General features: G+C 33.6%; 6 non-coding genes across 6 annotated transcripts; 3 read left to right on the forward strand and 3 right to left on the reverse strand.

The window, feature by feature from the left end:
• Positions 1-902: 902 nt before the first annotated feature.
• Positions 903-1,020, forward strand: LOC148269170 (U5 spliceosomal RNA). The gene has a single exon (XR_015815933.1). It is a non-coding gene; the product is annotated as a U5 spliceosomal RNA (small nuclear RNA).
• Positions 1,021-1,712: 692 nt separating this feature from the next.
• On the reverse strand, positions 1,713-1,874 carry LOC148269171 (U1 spliceosomal RNA). The gene has a single exon (XR_015814913.1). It is a non-coding gene; the product is annotated as a U1 spliceosomal RNA (small nuclear RNA).
• A 9,297-nt stretch (positions 1,875-11,171) lies between these two features.
• LOC148269172 (U4 spliceosomal RNA) lies at positions 11,172-11,309 on the forward strand. Its single transcript, XR_015815977.1, has one exon. It is a non-coding gene; the product is annotated as a U4 spliceosomal RNA (small nuclear RNA).
• Positions 11,310-18,481: 7,172 nt separating this feature from the next.
• On the forward strand, positions 18,482-18,599 carry LOC148269173 (U5 spliceosomal RNA). The gene has a single exon (XR_015815927.1). It is a non-coding gene; the product is annotated as a U5 spliceosomal RNA (small nuclear RNA).
• A 699-nt stretch (positions 18,600-19,298) lies between these two features.
• LOC148269174 (U1 spliceosomal RNA) lies at positions 19,299-19,460 on the reverse strand. Its single transcript, XR_015815487.1, has one exon. It is a non-coding gene; the product is annotated as a U1 spliceosomal RNA (small nuclear RNA).
• A 2,905-nt stretch (positions 19,461-22,365) lies between these two features.
• On the reverse strand, positions 22,366-22,484 carry LOC148269175 (U5 spliceosomal RNA). The gene has a single exon (XR_015815939.1). It is a non-coding gene; the product is annotated as a U5 spliceosomal RNA (small nuclear RNA).
• Positions 22,485-25,418: the final 2,934 nt, after the last annotated feature.

A 25,418-nucleotide genomic window follows, 5' to 3' on the forward strand; every position in this document is an offset into this window, starting at 1 on the left:
GAGATTGTTGGAACCAAAAAATAGTATAAAAGAATTTTTTGAACTAGAAAAAAATCATAGCTTTCTTGATCTCTTTTGCATGTATGAAGTTCACAATTCAATATTTGATTCGTGAATTATTTACTAACATAATATTAAGAAAGAGAAAGTCTATAATGATAGCTTTACTATTGGGATTCTCAAGTGTTGCATGTGCACAATCGATTTGCAGTTTAAATTACTAACTCCAATTTCAATTTAACAAATTACTGATTATATACATGTAAAAAAGTTCTAAATGTTCAAAGTTAATTTGACAAGTTAAAATCTTTTTACAATTGATCGTATCAAGTAGAAATTGATCATAATATAATTGGAAGCAACTCACATGTTTGACATTAGACACATGTGATTTGGGATGAACAAACAGAAAATATGTAAATTACAGATAAATTATAAAATTCATGAATGTGAAAATTAGTGATTTAGTTTCATAGATACTATCCTCATCTTAAAAGCTTTTTAAAATTTGATGAGATTTGTATTTAGTTCAATGAATCAAATGAAACAAGATTCTAAATATTAAAAGTTAATTGACTGTTCAATTAAAGTTTAAATCTTTTTTGTGATTGTTTCAATCAAATAAAAATTCATCACTGTAAAACCGAAAATACGATAAAAATATAACTAAATTATGCGTTTGAGACTATTACAATTTTTTAGAGCAAGATTAAAGTAGTTTAAGACAACCAAATACAAATAAAACAATATTCTGGATCCTTTTAGTAATGTATATTTGTTTTATTTATTAATGAAGAGTGGATATAAATGCGACATACAAAGTCCCACACAGCCTAGAGATAAAAACTCCAGATATAGCATTTATAGATTTATTCTTAGAATGTTGTTTTATAAAATTGTACAGTCGTGCAATGAACACAGAGCGAACTATTCTTTCGCCTTTTACTAAAGAATACCGTGTGCTCGTTGCTTTAAACGACATATACTAATTTTTGGAGGGATTTCTCTTTTAAAGAGTATAATCCCTTATTAAATCTAATTTTAATATTTATTGAGATAAATTACAAAGTAAAAAAGTTAAGATAATTACTAAATAAAAATATTTTTTGAAGAAGTTTCTCTTTTAAAGAGGAAAGCCCCTTATTAAAACTAATTTTAAGATTTATTGAGACAAATTGCAAAGCAAAAGACTAAGTAAAGGATTTTAAAGAGTACAACTTTTTATCATATCTATTATAAAAATTTATGGAGTCAAATTGTAAAATAAGACTCAAACCAATCGCTAAATAAATGTAAATCAATTACTGAAATTAGTTCATTAAATTTCTTATTTAAAATGTTTTAAACAAATTTTATTAAAAAAATGATTGAAAGTTTCTTATTAGAAACCTTTTATGAAGAGGTAGAAAAGGGATTTGGATTGGTAAGATGAACTTGGTGACATGCCTTCCATAAAAAGAAAAGAAAAAATAGTTTGGAGTGGTTGTTTAAAGGGTTTTCATTAAGAAAAAGTTTAATTCAGAAGACATAACTCTTCGAAATGAAGTACAAAATACAAAATACATTCAAGCACAGTTGGACACTTGAATGAATGGGGGATATTGTACAAAAACAAAGTTATAAAGAGTAAAATTTCAAAACATCTTATTTAAGAACACTTTTTAAGAGCTCCCATAAAAACATCTAAACATTTTAAAACTATAAGTCTTTAAGTAGGGGCTGCGCGAACGCAAGCCCCCACTAGCACAAATTATGACGTAGGCTCTCCCACTTGGGGAGACCTTAAGCTAAGCACCCCTTCCAAGTGCAATGAAAGTCACTAGCTTAGGCCATGAGTCTTCATGATCGCTCATTGACCCCGTCCAGGTAAGTATGTTTTTGGGTTGCTTCATTCTCTTTATTTATTCTTAAAGTCCTTTCAAATCACCCTCTCTTTTTTTCCATGTGGGATCATATCTCTCTTCCTCATTTCTAATCCATGCCATCCAAGGCATTCATTTTTTGCATTTAAAATTCATCAGATGTGATTAAGCATAAACTACAAATTAGTTCTTTAAAAATCATTAGAATTTCTTTTTATTCCTCTCTTTTGCCTACATATTCTTCATCATTTCGTAAATTATCTTAATATGATTGTTTCATTATCAAAAATAAAATGATTGTAATAGTGAAAATGAATTACTCTCTTGAAGTTTATTTTTATCTAAACTAATAATTTTTTGGTATACAAAGTGATCGCACAGCAAACGGAACACTTATTTTTTATCTTGTGATTGTTTTAAAAAATCAAAACATAAATAAATTACATGACATATTTGAATATGTATATAAAAAAAACAACTACACATGTACGTAAATTTACACATATATTTCATATATATTATCTTCAAATAAGATCTAAATATCAGTTTTTAATTTTTTTATTTTTATTCAGATTTAAAAAATCTCATAATTAGAAAAATTTTAAACTCTAAAGTCTAATCACCATTTTTCTCTGCCAGTTAATTGACAAAAAATTACATTTCACATCTTTTAACATCTTTATTCCTGAATAAACAGAGTTATTAAGAAAAATCGCAATTAAAAGTAATAATTTTTTTCTTAAATTTAATTTAATTTATTTTCTTAATTGAATTTACTTTGATATTTTCATAAATAGTATATAATTTTCATACAATCAAATATATGTATTTGATATCTTAGAACTATATATTTCATAATTTGATAAATAAAATAAAATATTAATGTTCTCAGGAGGAGAGAACATCAATCAACTTAGGTAGGTTCAATAAAAAAAATCTTAAAACTAAAGTAACTGATTGTCATGAAATTTTTCATTAGGCACTAAAATCAACAATTTTTATAAAAATTATATAATAAAATGTTTAATCAAAGATGACAAATAATAAAATCATGTAATATGTAACTTATAATTATAATTACGTCTAAACATCACATATCTTCACAGTTAACATAATAATAAAATTATAATTCATTCATCATAGTAGATAACTAAATGTTATAATGTTTAATAGTAATTCCACAAGAGACATTCAATTTTGTAAAACGAATAGTTCCTAGACATATAACTTGATATTATGGCATACCCTATGTAGTTTTGAAATATTTTACATATTTTTAGTATAAGAATATGAAATCATTCACTTTGTCTTTCCTATTTGTAAAGTAAGTATTTGTTAAAATTTTACTTTGATATAAGCGTTATTTAACATTTTATTTTTGAAATATAATTTTTCTATGTGTGCATCACTCGTTATGAAAATGAGTTGTTCTAAAAATATCTACATTATGCTAGACATTAATGTGGTCGTACATAACTGTTTCATGTTCGGATATATTGGCAAAGTGATAAGTGTGTACCCATACATAACCGTTCCGTGTTCGGGTGTATAAAAAAACAGTCTAATTTATGTACCATAACCATTCCGTGTTCGAGGAGTAGTAGTATTTCAAGATACTCATGTATGTCGTTTTGTGTTTGGGTACATGAAAAATTAGTGATAAATATGTATATCTACGTACAATATATGATAACTAATTGATCATTCATAATAGTAACAAAGTATATAATGAAGCAATTGTGAATCTAATTTCGAATTTTTGCATTTGTTTTCTGATTCGTAAATATATTTTTAGAAAGATTATATGATATATATTTTGTTGTGTGTAAAAAAAATTATATATTATATGTACTATATTGTAATTTCATAATATCACTTATTGAGATATTTTATCTCACCCCTTATTACCCCCCAAATATCAAAGATACCACCACAGAGTGAGCGATGATACAGCAAAAATTTTTAAAGATAGACTTTGATATTAAAGTTATTGTCTTATACTTTTGTTTAGTAATGTAAGTAAGAAAATTTGTAGTCTCGTACATATATAAACATGTTTTACATTTAAGAGATATAATGTTTCTATGACTCGATTATGATTAATAAAGTTAAGTTATTTTACTTAATTCGAGTATGTGTAATTTAAGTAGTATGTTTCATTTATTATCCTATAAGACGATGTGTGATCTGTGACAAGTGGTATCAAAGCACAATTATAGGACATCACTTGAATACGAGAATTAGAGTTACATGAGACTTAGATAGAGTTGTGAAACATAGTGAAATGCCTCTATGTTCGAATTTCATGAATGTAGAAAATGACAAGAATATCGAGAGCATGCACATCGGGTTCAAGAAGACTAAATTGAGTAGAGTCTAAATAGACTCATGCGTATAGTCGAAGGTTTAGCTATGGTGGTAGGTCAATACGTAGTCCATAGCTAAAATGCTAATAACGGTAATAATGCTAGTATCAGTAACACCCAGCCGCTAGAAGGAAATAATAGAAAACTCATAGAAAGGTTCAAAAAGATGAACCCACTACAATTTGCTAGAACAACCGATCCGATATTAACTGAGCAGTGTATCATGAAGTTGGATAAAATGTTCGAGGTTCACAGCCCCACTTCAAAGCAAAAGGTACAATTAGCCACATTTATGTTCAAAATTAGCCACATTTATGTTCAAAAGAGCTGCAAAACACTGGTGGCACCTGAAAAAGGGATCTCTGAGGACATGATCCTTTGGAAAACATTTAGAGCATCATTCTACGAGAAGTAATTTTTTGAATTTATTTGAGAATATAAGCAAATGGAGTTCTTAGATTTAAAGTAAGGGAACAAGGGGGGTGATAAAATATGTGTAAAAGTTCATGGAGCTGGCTCGGTTCGAGCCCAACTTAGTAGCAGATGGAAGCTTAAGAGTTAGGAAGTTTCAAAGATGCCTGCGTAAGGAGATCTGGGATAAAATCTTAGCTCTAAAGATTAATGACTACCAAAAAGTACTATAACAGGTTCAAATTTTAGAAAAGGCTACAAGCCTAATCCCATAACAGATCCAGCAGGTCTGATCATTCATATCAAACAATAAGAAAAAGGCTCAAGAGCCACAATGACCTAATAAGAGGCAGAAGACGAGTCTCATAGTCCCAACACAAGAGTCAAAGTAGATATGTCCTAATTATGGGAAGAACCATGGTAGTAAACACTACCACAACCTGATAAATGGATGTTTTAAATGTGGTAGTACTCAATATCGGATCAAAAAATATCCTATCAATAAGGAACAGATAGGCAAAGAACTCAAGGAAGAGTATATGTCATTTCAGAGAGAGATGCTGAAGCCTCCCAAGATGTGACACAAGATATATTCACTATTTCTAATACCTTGGCTAAGATTCTATTAGACCCAGGATCTATACACTCTTTAGTATCATATGAGTTCGTTCAGCATCTGAACATTGAACAGTCACCTTTAGATTATGTATTAGTAGTCTCTACCCCAGCCAATAAGGATTTGACCACTAGTACAATCTATCGAACATGTATTGTAGAGATTGCCAACGGAGAGTTACCAGTAGATCTCATATTCTTATACATGCATGATTTTAACATCATATTAGAAATGGATTAATTTACGGCGTACCATACCAATATAGATTATCATGGGAAGACGATGACCTTTAATATTCCTAAGTACAAGGCTTTCAAATTAAAAAAACTGGGGAGCCCCAACATCCTTGTCTCATATCTTGCATTCAAGCTCAACAATTACTTGAGAATGGATGTGCAGGGTATTTGACTTACGTAATGGAGAATAAAAGTAAAAAATTCAATCTATAACAGATACCTGTAGTGAAAAAATTTTCTGATGTTTTCCCAAAAGATCTTCTAAGTCTACCTTCATATCAGGAGATCGAGTTCTTTACTGACTCAATTCTTGGTACAAGCCCTATCTCTAAGGTTCCATATCGAATGGTGAAAGCTGAACAAGAAAAATTCGAGAAATAATTACAAGAATTGTTGGACAAGGGTTTCATCCTACAAATGTATCACTATGGAGAGCTCCAGTATTATTTGTAAAGAAGAAAAATGGTACCATGTGGCTCTATATCGACTATAGACAACTAAACCAAGTTACCATAAAAAATAAGTATTTGTTGCCTTGTATCGATGATATGTTTGACAAACTTCAAAGAGTCGACTATAGACGACTCAAAGATTGATATATGTTCTAGATATCAACTAAAAATTAAGAAACAAGATGTTTTCAATACTACCTTCAGGACCAGGTATGACCATTATGAATTCTTAGTAATTTCTTTTGGTCTAATAAATATTCCTACTGGATTTATGAATTTGATGAATAGAGTCTTCTAGCCATTTTTGAATAAGTTTATCATTATCTTTATTGATGATTATAGTGATTTATTCACGAAGCAAGGTTGAACATAAGAACATTTGGCAATAGTTCTTGGGATGCTTAGGAAAAAGAAATTGTATGCCAAGTTTAATAAGTGTGAGTTTTGGTTAAACGATGTTACTTTCCTCAAACATATAGTTTTAAAGGACGGGATATCAATAGATTCAATCAAAATAGAAGCAGTAGTAAACTAGAAAAGGCCTACAACGATAATTGAAGTTTGACATTTCCTTGGCCTAGTTGGATACTATAAGAAGTTTATTAAAAGTTTTTCAAAGATCGCCACTACACTAACTCAGTTCACTAGAAAAGACACAAAGTTCGAGTGAAATGACAAGTGTGAAAAAAGTTAATAATTGAAGAAACAGTTAACAATAGCCTCAATATTGACTATTCCTAACAGTATTGGTGGATTCTTTGTTTATAGTGATGCTTCAAAGCAAGGATTGAGATGCTGCTAATGTAACATGAAAAAGTGATAGCTTATGGTTCTAGACAATTAAAGAATCATGAGCAGAACTATTCTACCTATGATTTAAAACTAGCCACTATATTTTTATCTTAAAGATCTGGTGCCATTATCTATATAGTGAAAGTTTTGAGATTCACAGAAACTATAAGAGTTTAAAGTATTTATTCTTGTAAAAAGAACATAATATGCACCAAAGGGGATGGATAAATTTACTTAAGGATTATGATTGCAAGATCCTATACCATATGGGAAAAGATAATATGCTTGTAGATGCACTTAGTATGAAGAGTATTTGCACTCTTGGATACATAATAGCCTTAGAGTGGAGATTCATAGAGGAGTTTAAAAAGTTGAACTTGAATGTCCGACATAAGAGATCAGGAGGATACCTGGCCAATTTAAAAGTACAACCCATTTTGGTGCAAAAAATTAGAGAAACCCAGTAGTTTGATATTACCTTGAAGTCGACTATGGAAAATGTCAGGAAGGAACCTAAGCTAGAATTCAAACTATCAGAAGATGGTATATTGAGGTTTAGAAACATTATATGTGTGCCGAATAATAATAATATGAAAAACAAGATACTAAAAGAAGCGCATTCCTATAGATTTGCTATGCATCCTAACAACACTAAGATGTATAAGAACTTGAGAACCAAATACCGGTAGAGTGGGATGAAGAATTATATAGCAGAATTCGTTTCCAAATGTCTCACTTGCCAACAAGTAAAGACTGAACGTTAGAGACCAGCATGACTACTTCAGTCCTTACCAGTAACAGAGTGGAAATGGAAACATATTACTATGGATTCTGTGGCTAAAACAAGATCCCAACATGATGCCATTTGGGTTATCATTGATAAATTAACTAAGTCTTTTAAATTTTTGGCTATCAGAGTAAATGACCCACTGGACAAGTTGGCTAGACTCTATATTAAAGAGACTGTTAGATTGCAAGAAATTTCAATTACAATCGTCTCCGATCGAGATTCTCACTTTACTTCAAGATTTTAAACCAGTCTACATAATGCCATAGGGACCAAGCTATGCTTTAGTATGACTTTTCATCTTTAGATGGATGGTCAATCAGAATGGACAATCTAAACTCTAGAGGATATGCTACGGGCCTGCATCATTAAGTTGCGAGGTAATTGGGATGATCATTTACCTCAGATTGAGTTCGCATATAACAATAACTATTAGTCTAGTATTCAAATAGCACCATATGAGATTTTATACAGAAGACTTTGCAAATCGCCTATCTGTTGGGAAAAAGTTAGGGAAGGAAAACTGGTTGGACTTGAATTTATAGAAGAAACTACAGAGAAAGTGAAATTGATCAAAAAAATCTTCTGATAGCTTAAAGTATGCATAAAAATTATGCTGAAAATCGGAGAAGAGATTTAGAATTCGAAGTAGGCGGCCATGTATTTTTTAAAATGTCGCCCATTAATGGGACCATGAGATTTGGGAGGAAAGAAAAACTCAGTGCTAGATTTATCAAACCTTTTGAGATATTGGATAGAGTAGGAGTTATCTCCTACCGTTTAACATTACACCCGAGTTAGCCAACATACACAATACCTTTCATGTATTGATGCTGAAGAAATATCACCCAGATCTATCGCATGTACTCCGATATGAATCCCTTACACTTCAAGACAACCTATCCTACATTGAGCATCTTGTGCAAATAGTGGATTACAAAGAAAAGATATTATGGTCCAAGGTAATCTCCTTAGTAAAGGATCTATGGTAGCATCATTCGACTAAAAAAACCACATGGGAGCCAGAAGAGGAAATGAAAGCTAAATATTCTCATATGTTTGTGACTACTGGTAAGTCCAATTTGTAGGACCAAATTTTTTTTTTTAAGGACGGAAGGATGTGATAGCTCAAGAATACTCAAGAGTTAATTTCTTGTAGTTGATATATTTAATTTAGTATTTATATGTATTTAAAAATATATAATAACGTTAAAGTATAGTTTAGAGTCAAACAAATAAATGATAGATATAAATTAAAGTCTAAGGAGAGAAATGGTGGATAAGGATGAAATAACTAGAATAAGCATGAAAAGACATGACAAAAGGTAGGAACCTTTTAGATGAAGTGGTATAACATAAAATTGTAACTTTTAGATAATGTGACATGTAAAAGATAATTTAGATGAAGTAATCTGGATTAAAATAAAAAAAAGAAAACTTAACAAAAAAAATTAAAAGAAGAAAAATGGAAATATTTGGAAATTTTGGGAACTAAAGCAATTTAGGAGTTTTGTAATTTTTAATTTAATTATAATCGTGAGCAAATAAGAAACATAAATTAACTAATAAATTAATAAGACAAATTAACATAAGATAAATGGATAGTACATGGGACTTAGAATTAAAAGGCAAATTTAATTAAAAATAAACTGTAATTATATAGTCGAGTCTAAATCTGATTCCCTAATTTTTCTTGGAGGATAGTGGCAGTTGTAATATATGGCTGGAGCCACTATGTTGTGCTGTGGGGGATTGTCTCACTGGGTGGGGACACTACTGTTTGGGACAGTCGATGCCATTACTGTCCAGTACAGTTGGCACTATTGTCGCCTGGGGCAATTATGGCTACCTAAGTGGCCTAGTGTGTGTGGACTGGAGTGTTGAGTGATTTTTTTGTATTTGATTGTTGTTGACTAATGTAATGTGTTTTTTACCCATTTCATGGATAGTGATGTCATTTGTTGCCCTCTTTGAAGATAAGATTAACAGCTACATGCGTAAGTTTACAATCACTTAAACTAATAGAAAGATAATAAATATGTAATATCTAAAACTATCAAATTTGAGTCTTAATAACAAGGTGGAGTGTGCGTGTGTATAAAACTTGAAAACTGTTGGTAATATTTAATAGTAGTATAACGGTGCTATTGAGTTATAGAAGAGAAGAATGATATTGTATGAGAAGAAGAAATGAAGAGAAATTGTAATGTTTTGAAATTTTACTATTTTAATTAAATTGTATAAATTAATATTTTCTTAAACATACTTGTATAGTTACAATACCTTTTTTTTTTTTATTTATTTATTGAGTTTTATGAAACTCACTCTTAATTTATTTCTTCCTAGATGAACTAGATGAAGAGGTACATGTTGAACGTGTCTAGATTCTTTTTAGGAGGATTAGGCAAAGAAAAGACTTGAGAGTTATTTTGAAGGCATATAGATTAATTTTTATTTTGTATTTTGAGAAAAATATACTCTGTAAATAGTATAAATTAGTATTATTGATTATAATTATTATAAGAGATATTAGCTACTCGGACAGTTGGTGCCCTTTATGACATCAGGACATCACAATATGCAATTCAAAAAGGTGATGATGTTTGATTATATAAAAAGCCAAACAAATCTCTTAACAATTTAAAGACTTAGGTTGATGTATTAATCAATCTTTTCCATGATATCATTTCTGTTATTGACTTGTAGGATATTAGATTAAATTCTTGAGTTTGAGAGTCCATAATATATTTTGCTATCAGGGATTTCAAACATCACCGTTGTGTTGCGCTATTATGAGGGTTCGAAATATCCTGTTAATTTGTATCCTAAATTACCATAATTTGTAGTTTAAAATTTTGTTACTGCAAGTATGTTTTCTGTAAAAAGTTAAGATGGGCAACGTTGTTATACACCTATCGATATTGACAAATGGATAGATTCTTCATTTATTAAAAAAAAAAAAAGATATTAAAATGTGTATGAGCATACAAGATATGAAATTAATACTATTCGTTTTATTTAAAAAAAATGAATAAAAGAATATAAATTTATCAACATGCGCAAAGAGCGAATCACAATTTGAGATTAAACAATAATCATAAACTTTTTATTCAAATATTAATTACAAATTTTTATAAAGACAATGCTCGCTCCTAATTGTTATAAGATCTTCCAAACTTTAGTCGCCAAAATCAATAATTTTTATTATATTATTATTATCTTCAACCAAAAATAACGAGTAATAGAATTATTATAATCTTTAACTTATAATTAAAATTGCATTTACTAAGACATTTGACTTTGTAAAACAAAATTCTCCTAATAATATCAATTACTTTAAATAAAAGACTTTTAAAAATAAGGTTCTAGTTTTTAAAATATGAGTATTTTTCTCACCTTTTTATTTCTATTTCACTGATAAAAAATATTTTTGTCGCTATTTTACAAATTACGAAATTTTGATGTAATGACGTACAAAATAAAGTTTTTGCTCATGAATTTTTTTTTCATTAGTATTTAAACTCGAAAAAATGTGTAAGTGCTTGTAGAAGTTTAGGTACACTGGGTTGAAGACCTTCCATGCTGAAAAGGAGAAATGAATTATCCCCAAGTGAGATGTACAAAAAGAAACACAAGCAAAAAGCATATCATCTTTGCATTTGGGGCAATGACGCAGCTAGTGAGGTCATAACTGAGACGTGTCTATTACTGGTTAAAAACTATTTCCAACCCCCCCTCTTAGGCCTGGGTTTTTCTTTGGCCTTTGATAATGTAGTAACTAAAAAAAAAAAGAGCGGGGAAACGACACTGTTTTGAAGAGGGAAAAACAACGTCATTTTGAAAGGGGGAAAACGACGTTGTTTTGAGGAAGCTGGTCGGATATAAATAGAGGACAGGGAAGGAAAGAAAAAGAGAAGAGGAAAAAAAAAGAAAGAAAAAGAGAAGAGGAAAAAAAAAGAAAGAAAAGAGAAAAATAGAGAAGGAAGAGAGCGGGAAGGAGAAAGAAGAGAGGAAGGAAGGTTCCAGAAAGAGAGAGAAGGGAATCAGAGCGGAGAGGAGCGAGATGGGAGAGAGAAGGAGACCGCGGACGGTGATAGCGCAATCGGCGGGAGGAAGGAGGATGGAAATAGGAGGTACGGTAAAGATTCAATTTCATGTGTGGATTTAGGATTGGAATGTTGATGAGAGATTTGGCTTGGTTAGAGGTGTAGTGTTTATTTGTGAGTGCATATGGAGGTGGCGGTGTACGGAGGAGGCCGTGTAGGGGGTGAGTGTGCGGTGTGAGTGAGGTATGTGGGAGGAAGTAGGTCCGCGTGAGCACCGCGGGAGGAGAGAGAAGGAGGATGGCGGTGTGAGTGAGCTCCGAGTGAGAGGTAGGGATGCAGAGTGAGTGGAGGCCGGGAGAGAGAAGGATTTGTGGTGTGAGTGAGGTGTGTTAGAGAGTGCCAGTCTGTGTGAGCATCGCGGGAGGAGAGAGAAGGAGGATGGCGGTGGGAGTGAGGTCCGAGAGAGAGGTAGGGATGTAGAGTGAGTGAAGCCGGGAGAGAGAAGGATTTGCTGTGTGAGTGAGGTCTATGAGGGAGAGGAGTGTGATTGTTAGGGGCCTTGCGAGAGAGAGTAGGACCGGGTGAGCACCAAGGGGGAGAGAGAGAAGGAATAGGCAATGTGAGTGAAGTTTATGACAGAGAGGGAATGCGGTGTGAGTGAGGTCCGTGAGGGGGAAGAGTGTGGTTGTTGAGATTGGTGAGAGAGAGTAGATTTGTGTGGGCATGCCTGTAGGAAACCGCGGAAGGAGAGAGAAGGAGGAACGCGGTGTGAGTGGGAACACTTAGAGTGTGCCGCAGGAAGAGGGAGAACGAGGAGCAATGGGAGGTTGGGATTAGTGCAAGCAGAAGAAAGGAAAACGGGGTTGGGAGTAGATGTATGCTGGGAAATTAGAGAGTAGGAAAGGGAGACCTGTGGAGCGTGCATGGTGGGAATTACATATAGGTTACCGTGCCTTAGTGGTCGGTAAGGAAAATTTGTGGCTGTGTGCATGTTAAATATTACTGGATACATTATAGGGGGAACGCCGACATTGGTGGTTACGAGTAGAGAGAGTAGGTTGGCCACCGATAGTGGTGTTAGTCGGGAGATCCCGACGAACAGGGGGCTAGGTCTCAGATATTGGTGTTAGAAGAGAATGATAACTGTGTGTGTGTGTGTGGCCCATTAGAGGTCGAGGTATGGTTAATGGTCGTCGATGTTGGTAACGGGATAGAATGATAACTGTGTATGGGTGGCCCATTAGAGGTCGAGAGGTGGCTAATGGTCGCCGATGTTGGTGACGGAAGAGAATGATCATTGTGTGTGTGTGTGGCCCATTAGAGGTCGAAAGGTGGCTAATGGTCGCCGATGTTGGTGACGGGAGAGAATGATCATTGTGTGTGTGTGTGTGGCCCGTTAGGGGTCGGTCGGTGGATGATCGTCGCCGATGTTGGTGACGAGAGTGAATGATAATGGTGTGCGTGCGTGGCCTGGTAGGGGTCAAGAGGCGGATGGTGATTGCCGATTTTGGTGGTGGGTGACAATGTTGGTACGCTTGGGGTGGCGTTGGGGGATGGTCACCCTTGATAGGTATGATCGTTGAGATACCGGGGTGAGCTTTAGCCCTGAGTAGTCTCATAGTGATAGTAAGGTGGGGCTTGGGTTAAGTAATGAAATATTGGTAGAAGTATGAGGTTTTATATTGTTGCATCTCATACCTGTAACTAGATTCTTACTGTACTGAGTTATATGAACTCATTCTTTATTCTTTACAGATGATGTAGGAACGGAGTCCGGATCGAAATTGCTTATATCCGAACCTAGTGTATAGAGCGATAGAATAAAGATTTTCCTTTTTTTGACAGAATTAAGTGTGTAAAAGTTGATAGTAGTGTAGATAGTGAGTACGATTATATTGTATGCAATGTTTCGTGCATGATTGTAGGTTTATCTTAACCTTGAATATGAGATCGTGATAGTGTTTCTATGTGCATGACTGATTTGATTATGTAATTGGTTGTTTTAATTACGCCATTAGAAGTGAGAAGAGGAAAAAGGAAAAAAAAAGACGTTACAGATAATTTCTGGAAGGGCTCTCCATGGGGTAAAGCCTTATAATTGTTTATTGGAGATTAAAATTAGGATAAAATCCTAAAATTGTTGATTAAACATTGATAATAAACTAATGATTTGTTCTATGAAGGAAATTTTTCGAATAATATATATGTATATATAGCTTACAAAGTTATAGAAGGACACATAGCCACTGAAGAGGTTTTTTGTGGAGTTGTAAAAGAACCAGCACCATGTGGACCGGGTCCATGGGGGAGGAGATGGAGGAAGACCATGGGATGATGGGGTATTTTCTAGGATTAAACAAATATTTGTGACCAGATCATCAGATGCTATTTCCTCCATTCAAATTGAGTATGATCGGAATGGTCAATCTGTTTGGTTTGTTAAACATGGTGGGAATGCAGGAGTTGTCACTCATCGGGTAAAATTAAACTACCCACATGAAGTATTGAGTTGCATATGTGGGTATTATGGGGCAGTGAGTAAAGAAGATAAATTAAATGTGATAAAGTCAATAACTTTTTACAGTAGCAGAGGGAAGTACGGACCTTTCGGCGAAGAAAAGGGAACATTTTTTACTTCAACAACTACTGAAGGAAAAATGGTTGGTTTCCATGGCCGGAGCAGCCTCTACTTGGATGCTATTGGAGTTCATATGCAGCACTGGTTAGGAAATTATCAGAAATCCATCAGACATTCTCTCTTTAAGTTTTTTTGATAATATTCCAATGGAAATGTTTAAATAAATACTTTGTTTGTTGGACTTGCCTATCCATATTTGATATAATTATATATTGTGTAAGTTGTTTATGCTTCCAAATTAATGTTGATTTTGGTCGAATTGACGCATGAATAACAAAAATAGTGAGGAATAAGCTTCTTTAATTGTTTAAATTGTTCATGATGTAGTGGGTGAATTACAAAGGTAGTAATATTATGTTGTTTGTTTAGAATATTTATGATGTGAATATTTTAGGAAGGAGTTGATGACGGACGAAGTGTTTATGTCTGAGTTTGATGGCGATGATAGAGGAAGAAAAAAAATGAGGAAGGATCCATGTTCGTTTGATGTCTGTCTGAATATTTTTGTGAATGTGGTGGTGTGATTCGTTTATCAGTTTATATAAGGAGAGGAGATATTTATAGAATGTTGTACTTATGGAAATTATTAAAGAGTAGATCCATATAGAATATCAACGTATGTGATGTTTGAAATCATTATTGAAATGGACTTGTGAGAAGATTTTATATTTTTTATACATCCAAATAGAATGATTGACATTTACGTTTAACATTTTTTGTAATTCAGAAATCCCAAAATCGAAATGGAAAAATGAGTTGTATTTAACCAATTAAGTTAATATATAACCACTTGTATCGTTCAATAATTTATGTACTTCTATGGATAATAGATTAACACACAATTCGCATTTAACCAAGAACAAAACATAGACAATGAGATTAAGTAAATAATTATTTATATAAAATCCACACAGACAAAGCTTTTTACGTATATAAAAACATGCTCAAAGAGTAAATCGCAATTTGAGATAATAATTTATTTTATAAAATAAATTCTCTGAAATGATATATATGTATATATATCCATATTAGATATTGTAAAAAAATAGATTTCAAAATTTCACAAAAAAAATTAATTCTTAATGTTCTTGTAAGTATATATTCTCAAATATTCTCGAAATTAAATTTAGTTTGTTTAGCAGATAATTTTAATTTATTTAATAAAATATTCATTTTTTGAGCAAATTGTAACAGCCCCGGAAATTTAAAATGAAATTTTAAATTCAAAAATATCAAATGCGGAAGCGAGGTCAAAATTTGAATAACATCCCTTACACTGAAACCGAAACGTGCTCACAAAATATAAAAGATTAAACTACCTAAAGGAGAAACTTGAAAGTAAAAACTACAAATGTGACTATGGAGTCTTTAGGCGTCCCCTTTGTCGTCCTCCTGCGGAATCGGCTTGGGAACGATGTCCTCTTGATCTGAAATGATTAAATAAGGAATGAGCTACACTAGCCCAGTAAGGACATCATGATATCTCACCGTCACGGAGGTAAAGGTGGGTAGAAAACACAAAAGACCAATGGAGCATGATTTACGACAAATCCTTTTATTAATAATAAAACCTTTACCATCCACTTACCTCGGTGGAATTTATAAAACAATATACGAAAGCAATAACATTATCATAATCATGGAATCATATAAACTGTAAAACATAACACTTATCACGCCTTTTGTAATTCAATCATTATACAACATATCTTTTCCTCATTTACCAGCCTACTAGTATCCGTGGGGGTCCATAGGGGTCCCGCTACCCGTTAACCTTTAACATTCATAATCAGTTTCCAGGGCCGTCCCCATACCCCGTCCGGTATGGGCGCCAAAACCATAAGATCTCCATACCCCGTCCGGCATGTGAGACCACAATCCCGGTAGGGTTCCCTACGGACCCGGTCCGTCCACCATCTCCCAGGATATCTAGTCAGGCCGACCCCATAATACAATTATCAGTCTACACAATCTTTTATTTTCCTTTTCCTCAGTCAGCATCATCAATTCACATTTAAACAAGCAAATCGTAATTCATGCCAAACAGACAACATACAGTATCAGTTTTTCAGTCATTCAACCCATAATTAATAAAAACGTAGTATATGCACACAAATCTGTAAAATGAACACATCAAACCTTATTTTGCATTTAAAGCTGTAAACAGGCCAAATAACAGTAAATCACCAATCACACTAGACTCGGGCTCCATTAACCACCTTAAGCAATTTCACACATTCGTTAATTCAAGAAATACCGTTTTATCATTTTGAACTTTAATACCGTGATAGGAAAAAGGGTGAGGGGTCCTTACTTGTTTTCGGGATTCGAATACGATTCACAGTGCGCCTACAGGCTGTTCCTAATTTTTCCTGAATTTTTCCTGGAGAACTGAAACGCACTAACAGTACCTGCACGTGTTCCAAAAAATCTCAAATTAGGTTCAGGGCTCCTTTTTGGCCAATATCGCAACTCCGGCACGGCGGCTCCGCCGTGCTCCGACGACAGCGCTCCGCAAGCGGCGGCGATTCGCCTCGGGTTGGCTGTTTTCGGCCACACTCGCATCGGTCCCTGCGAGAAAACAACCCTAGGGCCCTCGGGGGGCCAAAAAATACGGAAAAACAGAGCTTACCGGCGGCGGAGCTCTCGGGTGCGGCGGCTCTCCGGCGAGGTTTGTGTTTTGGTGATTCGGCTCCGGTCAACCTGTAGAGAAAAGAATGGTGATCACAGTGATATAAAAATTGCATCAAACGGAGGCCGGGAAGGGCCTCGTCGGAGGCAAAAACCGAGAAGGGGCGCGGCGGCGCCGCTGGTCTTCAGCCGCGTATTCCGGCCGTTTGGCCGGGATTTTGGCTCTGATTTGGCCACAGGAGGAATCAGCGTGGAAAAACGAGTCGGGGGTATGAAATTTACCTCGATCGGCGGTCAGAAATTTCCCCGGCGCGGCGGCGGGTGGCAGCAGCCGGCTTCTGGTTTGTCTTCTCCGGCGAGCGGCAGACGGCTAGGGTTTGTGGTCTGGTGTGGGGGTTCTATTTATAACCCCTTGCCTTATGCTGTCCATTTTGTTTTAATCTGGGCCGTTCGTTTTTGATTGAATCTGGGCAGTCCGTGCGATTGCATCTGGGCCGTCCGATCGCGCGATTGATCTGGACCGTCCGATCGCGTTCACGCGGATCGCCAACGTGGCCCGTTCCGGAGTGATGTGGTCTTGCCACGTGGCAGGCCCCGGTTGGCCGGGATTGCTGACCGGGCCTGCTGACGTGGCTGCCGACGTGCCTTTTTTTTTTTTTTTTCTTTCGGCTCCTTTTCTCCGGGCGCTACACAAATAACTCTTAGTTCCCTCAACTAAAAATTTTAATATGGAGAAATTTCTATTTTTACCATGTTTTATTGATTTAAAAATGAACTTCGCTAGTATGAAAAGAATTTTTTGAACTAGAAAAAAATCATAGCTTTCTCGATCTCTTTTAAATGTATGAAGTTCACAATTCAATATTTGATTCGTGAGTTATTTACTGACATAATAGTATGAAAGAGAGTCTATAATGATAGCTTACTATTGGGATGCTCATGTGTTGCACGTGCACAATCGATTTGCAGTTTAAATTACTAACTCCAATTTCAATTTAACAAATTACTTTGAACATGTTAAATTTTTTTTACAATTGATCGTATCAAGTAGAAATTGATCATAATATAATTGAAAGCAACTCACATATTTGACATTAGACACATGTAATTTGGGATGAACAGAGAATATACAAATTACAGATAAATTATAAAATTCATGGATGTGAAAATTAGCGATTTAGTTTCATAGATACTATCCTTATCTTAAAAGCTTTTTAAAATTTGATGAGATTTGTATTTAGTTCAATGAATCAAATGAAACAAGATTCTAAATATTAAAAGTTAATTAACTGTTTAATTAAAGTTTAAATCTTTTTTGTGATTGTTTCAATTAAATAGAAATTTATCACTGTAAAACCGAAAATACGATAAAAATATAACTAAATTATGCATTTGAGACGATTACAATTGTTTAGAGCAAGATTAAAGTAGTTTAAGATAACCAAATACAAAGAAAACAATATTCTGGATCCTTTTAGTAATGTATATTTCGTTTTATTTATTAATGAAGAGTGGATATGCATGCGTAACTTCAAATGGGAGTTGAAGAATGCGACATACACAGTCCCACACAACCTGGAGATAAAAACTCCAGATATAGCATTTATAGATTTATTCTTAGAATGTTGTTTTATAAACTTGTACAGTCGTGCAACGAACACAGAGCGAACTATTCTTTCGCCTTTTACTAAAGAATACCGTGTGCTCGTTGCTTTAAACGACATATACTAATTTTTGGAGGGATTTCTCTTTTAAAGAGTATAATCCCTTATCAAATCTAATTTTAATATTTATTGAGACAAATTACAAAATAAAAGAGTTAAGCCAATTACTAAATAAAAATATTTATTAAAGAAGTTTCTCTTTTAAAGAGGAAAGCCCCTCATTAAAACTAATTTCAAGATTTATTGAGACAAATTGCAAAGCAAAAGACTAAGTAAAAGATTTTAAAAAGTACAACTTCGTATCATATATATTATAAAATTTATGGAGTCAAATTGCAAAATAAGACTCAAACCAATTGCTAAATAAATATAAGTCAATTACTGAAATTAGTTCATTAAATTTTTTATTTAAAACATTTTAAACAAATTTTATTAAAAAAATTATTAAAAATTTCTTATTAGAAAACCTTTTATGAAGAGGTAGAAAAGGGATTTGGATTGGTAAGATGAACTTGGTGACATGCCTTCCATAAAAAGAACAGAAAAAATAGTTTGGAGTGGTTGTTCAATTCAGAAGATGCAACTCTTTGAAATAAAGTACAAAATGCAAAATACATTCATTTGAATATCACCACAAGCACAGTTGGACACTTGAATGAAATGGGGGAGTTGGGACTTGTTATCTCGAACATTATTATGCAAAAACAAAGAGTAAAATTTCAAAACATCTTATTTAAAAATACTTTTCAAGAGCTCCCATAAAAACATTTAAACATTTGAAAATTAGAAGTCTTTAAGTAGGGGCTGCGCGAACGCAAGCCCCCGCTAGCACAAATTATGACGTAGGCTCTCCCACTTGGGGAGACCTTAAGCTAAGCACCCCTTCCAAGTGCAATGAAAGTCACTAGCTTAGGCCATGAGTCTTCATGATCACCCATTGACCCCGTCCAGGTAAGTATGTTTTTGAGTTGCTTCCTTCTCTTTATTTATTTTTAAAGTTCTTTCAAATCATCCTCTCTTTTCTTCCATGTGGGATCATATCTCTCTTCCTCATTTCTAATCCATGCCATCCAGGCATTCATTGTTTGCATTTAAAGTTTATTAGTTCTTTAAAAATTATTAGAATTTCTTTTTATTCCTCTCTTTTGCCTACATATTCTTCATCATTTCATAAATTATCCTAATATGATTGTTTCATTATCAAAAATAAAATAATTATAATAGTGAAAATGAATTACTCTCTTGAAGTTTATTTTTATCTAAACCAATAATTTTTTGGTATAAAAAGTGATCGCACAGCAAGCGAAACACTCATTTTTCATCTTGTGATTGTTTTAAAAAATTAAAACAGAAATAAATTATATGACATATTTGAATATGTATATAAGAAAAAACAACTACACATGTACCTAAATTTATATATCTGCACATATATTTCATATATATTATCTTTAAATAAAATCCAAATATACGTTTTTTATTTTTTTATTTTTATTCAGATTTAAAAAATCTCATGATTAGAAAATTTTAAACTCTAAATTCTAATCACCATTTTTCTCTGCCAGTTAATTAACAAAAAATTACATTTCACATCTTTTAACATCTTTATTTATGAATAAACAAAGTTATCAAGAAAAATCATAATTAAAAGAAATAATTTTTTTCTTAAATTTAATTTAATTTATTTTCTTAATTGAATTTACTTTGATATTTCCATAAATAGTATATAATTTTCATACAATCAAGTATATATATTTGATATCTTAGAACTGTATATTCCATAATTTGATAAATAAAATAAATTTTTATTGTTCTCGGTAGGAGAGAGCGTATGTCAATCACCATAGGTTCATTGCTTATATATCTGGTATTGATCATAATTCACAAAAATATTTTGTAATCTTAATTAGATGAGGGAAAAAAAAAGATTAAGTATTTATCCGATATGAAATATCACATTGTGCGAGAAACTCTAGATTCTATTGTTGTAAAGGATCATCAACAAGCATGCTATAATGCATTATGGATTCTTATCAAAGATTTGTATTATTTGACGATGTCATGTGAATTGTTAGAAAAGTGCAAAGTGTACAGCTAACTCAATTATTATTATATATAATTATGTATATATCATAAGTATAAAAATTAGTAAATTAAATATATATACATAAAGTGTACTGGGTATTAGTTTAATTTATTAGCGTATATATGCAAATATATATAGTTATCTTATGTATAACAGTAATAACATATTCGCGGACTCTGTAGCCCACTGCCTCGCCCTTATATATATATATTACATGTATATATATAATGAACATAAAATAATAAAAATGCATTTATTTTTATGCACAATATTTTATAATTACCTCAAAAAATATGTAATTTATTAATTAAAAAAATAAATAGTTTTTCAATTGGTTTTGATGTTGTAAAATGGGAAATCGAAATCGATTATTCTATTTTTAACCACTTTAACTGATAATCTATTTTTTTTAATTATTTTTGCTTCGATTCGAATAATTTAATTAGTTTTTGTTTAATTTCGTTCTCCCCTACCTCTCGGAGGCATAGGGTTTTAAATATACGTCAACTATTCTAATAAATTATTGGATTAAAATTTATAACAAATTTAGACTTTAATAAGCAATGTGAAAGTCATTATTTCAATTTTGCTTGCTAAAGTAAAGTTCTTTTCTTTAATAGGTTAGCTCTAGTTTATTCCCAAAAAAATTCAATATGAATCAAAACTTACTTCGTGTTTGCTTTATCACTCTAAATACAAAATTTACATGTTGAATTTTTATTCGACATAAGAAAATGTTGAATAGAGTAATGAAAAAAAATATGATCCAACATGGAGGAAGAAAAAGAGAGGGTGATTAGAAAGGAGTTTATGAATGAATTAAAAAAAAAAAAAAGAAGACAACTAAAAATAATACTTACCTAGGCAGGTCAATGAGTAATCATGAAGACTCATGGCCTAAGTTAGTAACCTTCATTGCACTTGGTCTCCCCACAAATAGGAGGCTCCCCTACTAAAACTTTTAGTTTTCAATGTTTAAGTTGTTTGCACTTCTAAAATTTGTTAATGTTTTTGCTACTCTTTGTTTTCAAATGATATGTTCAAAGATAATACTAAAAGTAATACTTACCTAGGCAGGTCAATGAGTAATCATGAAGACTCATGGCCTAAGTTAGTAACCTTCATTGCACTTGGTATCCCCACAAATAGGAGCCCCTACTAAAACTTTTAGTTTTCAATGTTTAAGTTGTTTGCACTTCTAAAATTTATTAATGTTTTTGCTACTCTTTGTTTTCAAATGATATGTTCAAAGAAATTCACCTTCTTGTCCTCTTCTCCCCTCCCTTACATCATTTTTTTAGGGTGCATTAAATAAATGGTAAATGTTTCTGAGACAGATTTTTTCAAATTTCAAATATTTAATTTTTTTGCTGGTTAATAATGTATTCCCGTAATATTTTCTATTGCAATGCAATATCTGACTTTCCTTTGAATTAAGCTTTTGCCTAATGCAATCTCGTTAAACAATCAATCCAAACTATTTTAAATTTTCTTTTTATAGAAGGCATACCATGCAGTTCATCTTACCATCCAAATCCATTTTGCTTTTTCATAAAAAGTTTTTTAATAAGAAACTTTCAGTAATTTTTATAGCAAAATTCTCTTCTTTTTTTTTTTGAAATGTTTTCTATAAGAAACTTAATAAACAATTCTAGTAATTTGCTTCTCTAATTGACCATACTCTTTAAAAGAGAAACTTCTTCTCAAATCTTTTACTTGGTATTTTATTTTATAATTTGACTCCATAAATTTTAGAATAGATTTTGTTAAAGAGGTTAAACTCTCTAAAAGAGAAACTTTTCCAAAAATAAATTTTCTGTCGTTTAAAGCAACAAACACACGATATTCTTTAGGAAAAGGCGAAAGAATAGTTGGTTTTGTACTCATTGCAAGACTGTACAATTTTAAAATACGTGATTATCTGAATAATCAACAAATGCTCCATCTAGTATTTCTTTCTCTATGCAATATCAAAGTGTGTATGTTGCATTTTTATCATCTAAATTGAGAGTCATGCATGCATATCCAATCTTCTATAAATAAAACTAAATACATATTACTAAAAGGATGCACAATATTATTTTATGTGTACTTGACTTCATTCAATTTTAATCTTACTCTAAATTTTAACTGTCTTAAATACAAAATTTATTTATAGTTCTCATATTTGATGTGTGTTCTTGTATTTTCAATTACATAATGATGAATTTCCACATGATTTGAATAACCACAAGAAGATTTACACTTTAATTGGACATTCAGTTAACTTCTAATGTTTAGAATATTGTTGCATTTAATTCATTAAACAAAAAAAAAATCTTCAGATTTTAAAAAAATGTGGCATGGCCATTTACTAGAGGAAAAGGAATGATAGATCAATGGGGTTGTACGAGCATTGACAACCTGCACTAAAAAAAGGACAGACTTGGCACTAATGATAGACTTGGTACTAATGATCTTCATAAAAACAATTCACAGTTTGAATTTCACGAAGACCAAAGGAAAAGGAGATTTTGGATATTGTATTCCTATGTTATGCATGTGGCTTTATGGATATTGGTTTCCGAGCTCGATCTACAAGAAGACGGCGAGTAGTTACCTAGATGTTTATTAATTTTTCTTATAGTATTTCATTTCCAGTATTTTTCTTTAGAGGACTTATTTTCGATATTGTTAGTACGTTTAAGTTATTGTGTAAGGGATATGAACCAGAACATTTTATTTCGCTTCCGCACTCATATTCTTTATATACATTTTCCTTTTAAATTTTCGGGGTCGTTACAGTTGGTATCAGAGCCGCGTTCCTCAGACTCGTCCCTTACACAATAATACATAGAGAAATACCAAACCAATGAATCATTACTCAACCATTTCTTGTGAAATGCAGGTGCAAAAAGATGAGGAGAGGAAGACTCCTATTAAACCGAGCAGCTCGGGATGGTTCGCTTCGGGAGGACGTTGATAGAATATCTGAGATGCTGGAAAGGCTCATTGTTGCCTAGCTGGGTCGAGTGGAGAGAAGGGAACTACCCGACCCTCCCCTGCTGCCACAAGTTGAGCCACCACTGCAGCAAGAGAATCCTGAGCCACCCCGATACGAGCTTGCTTCTCCACAGTACCACCCGGTGCCACTACCGCAGTATAATCTGGTGCCCCAGCCGCAGTACTGCCCAGCACCGCCACAATACAATCCGTGCCCCCACCATACCAGCAAGTGCCACCACAGGGCCCTCCAGTCTATCCTCAGCCCGGCCCAGTCCCCCTTCCGCGGGACCCAACTCTTTCCTTGATTGACCCGGGCTACGTAGAGAGGTACAGGAGACTGAACCCTTCTATTTTTGTAGGAGAATCCTCTTTTGAAGATGCCCAGTACTGGTTAGTGGAGACGGAGAAGGCTTTCAAGATCTTGGGAGTGGTTCCCGAGCAGAAGGTCACCCTTACTACCTACATGCTGGTTGGAGAAGCAGATCGTTGGTGGGATCTCAAGCATACCACCTTGTCTGTTCCAGTCACTTGGGAACAGTTCTTAGCAGCCTTCCATGCGGAGTACCTCCCAGAGTACATCCGACATCTAAAGGAGATGAAGTTTGTCCAGTTAGTCCAAGGAAACATGACGGTGTCAAAATATGCTCGTAAGTTCATAGAGTTGGGCCGATACTCTCTCGAGACATTAATGGATGAGGGCAGGAAGGCTCGGAGGTTCCAGTGGGGCCTCCGCCCAGAGATCAAGCAACACTTATTTGTACTGGAGCTCAAGACATACTAAGCCATTCTGGCAAAGGCACAGTTAGTGGAGAGGAGCCTCCACACCCTTCCCCAGTCAACAGAGAGTCACAGACCCTCAGCTCCATCTCGTAGACCAGCACCTACTGCGCCCGTCCAACAAAATAAGAGGCCCAGATCGGTGATCCAGGCTCTCCCTCATGCTCTAATGGCAGGACGTGGTAAGATCTGTCAGCATTGCGGTAGGGATCACGGGGACCGACCATGTTACCGCATCAACAACACTTATCGCATATGTGGTAGTGCTCAACATTATACGAGAGAGTACCCAAGGAAACAGAATCAAGGAAGACCTCCTATTCAAGGTAGGGTTTACAACCTTACGCAGCAGGATGTCGATGCCGACCCGGACGTAGTACAGAGTATGTACACTATTTGTAACCATTTTTCTCATGTTTTATTTGACACTGGTGCATCGCATTCATTTGTTTCACTTGTTTTTGTATCCAAATTTAATATATTGCCTGATAAACTTGATTCGATGTTAATCGTATCTACTGTTGGGAGTGCAACATTACTAGGAGAAGTTGTCTACAAGGCTTGTGCCATGGAGATAGCAAATAGAAAACTGAGTGTAGACTTGATAGAATTAGACACATGAGATTTTGATGTAATTTTAGGGATGAATTGGTTAGCGATGTATCACGCCACCATAGATTGTTCTAGTAAAAAGATTGTATTCAATCCTCCAAATGGGAAGCCATTTACAAATGAATAAAATCATTTAGTACTTATTACTTGATGACAATTTTCTTACTTGTCGAGTTCTTTAACCTTGCTATTTTCTCTAACTAGGCAAACCCAAGAAAGAGAATTGTATTCAAGAGATCTCGGTAGTCCGAGATTTTCCAGATGTATTTATGGATGAGCTGCTCGAACTACCAGTAGACAGGGAAGTCGAGTTCACCATAGACCTACAGCCTGACACCCAACATATTTCGGTTGTTCCTTACCGCATGAGTCGCGTTGAGATGGATGAGTTGAGGAAGCAGATCACTGAATTGCAAGACAGTGACTTTATCAGACACAGTGTGTCCCTTTGGGGTAC

Source organism: Carica papaya, chromosome 1, assembly GCF_054855325.1.
Source record: "Carica papaya isolate Zhongbai chromosome 1, ASM5485532v1, whole genome shotgun sequence".
Classification (NCBI taxonomy): Eukaryota; Viridiplantae; Streptophyta; class Magnoliopsida; order Brassicales; family Caricaceae; genus Carica; species Carica papaya.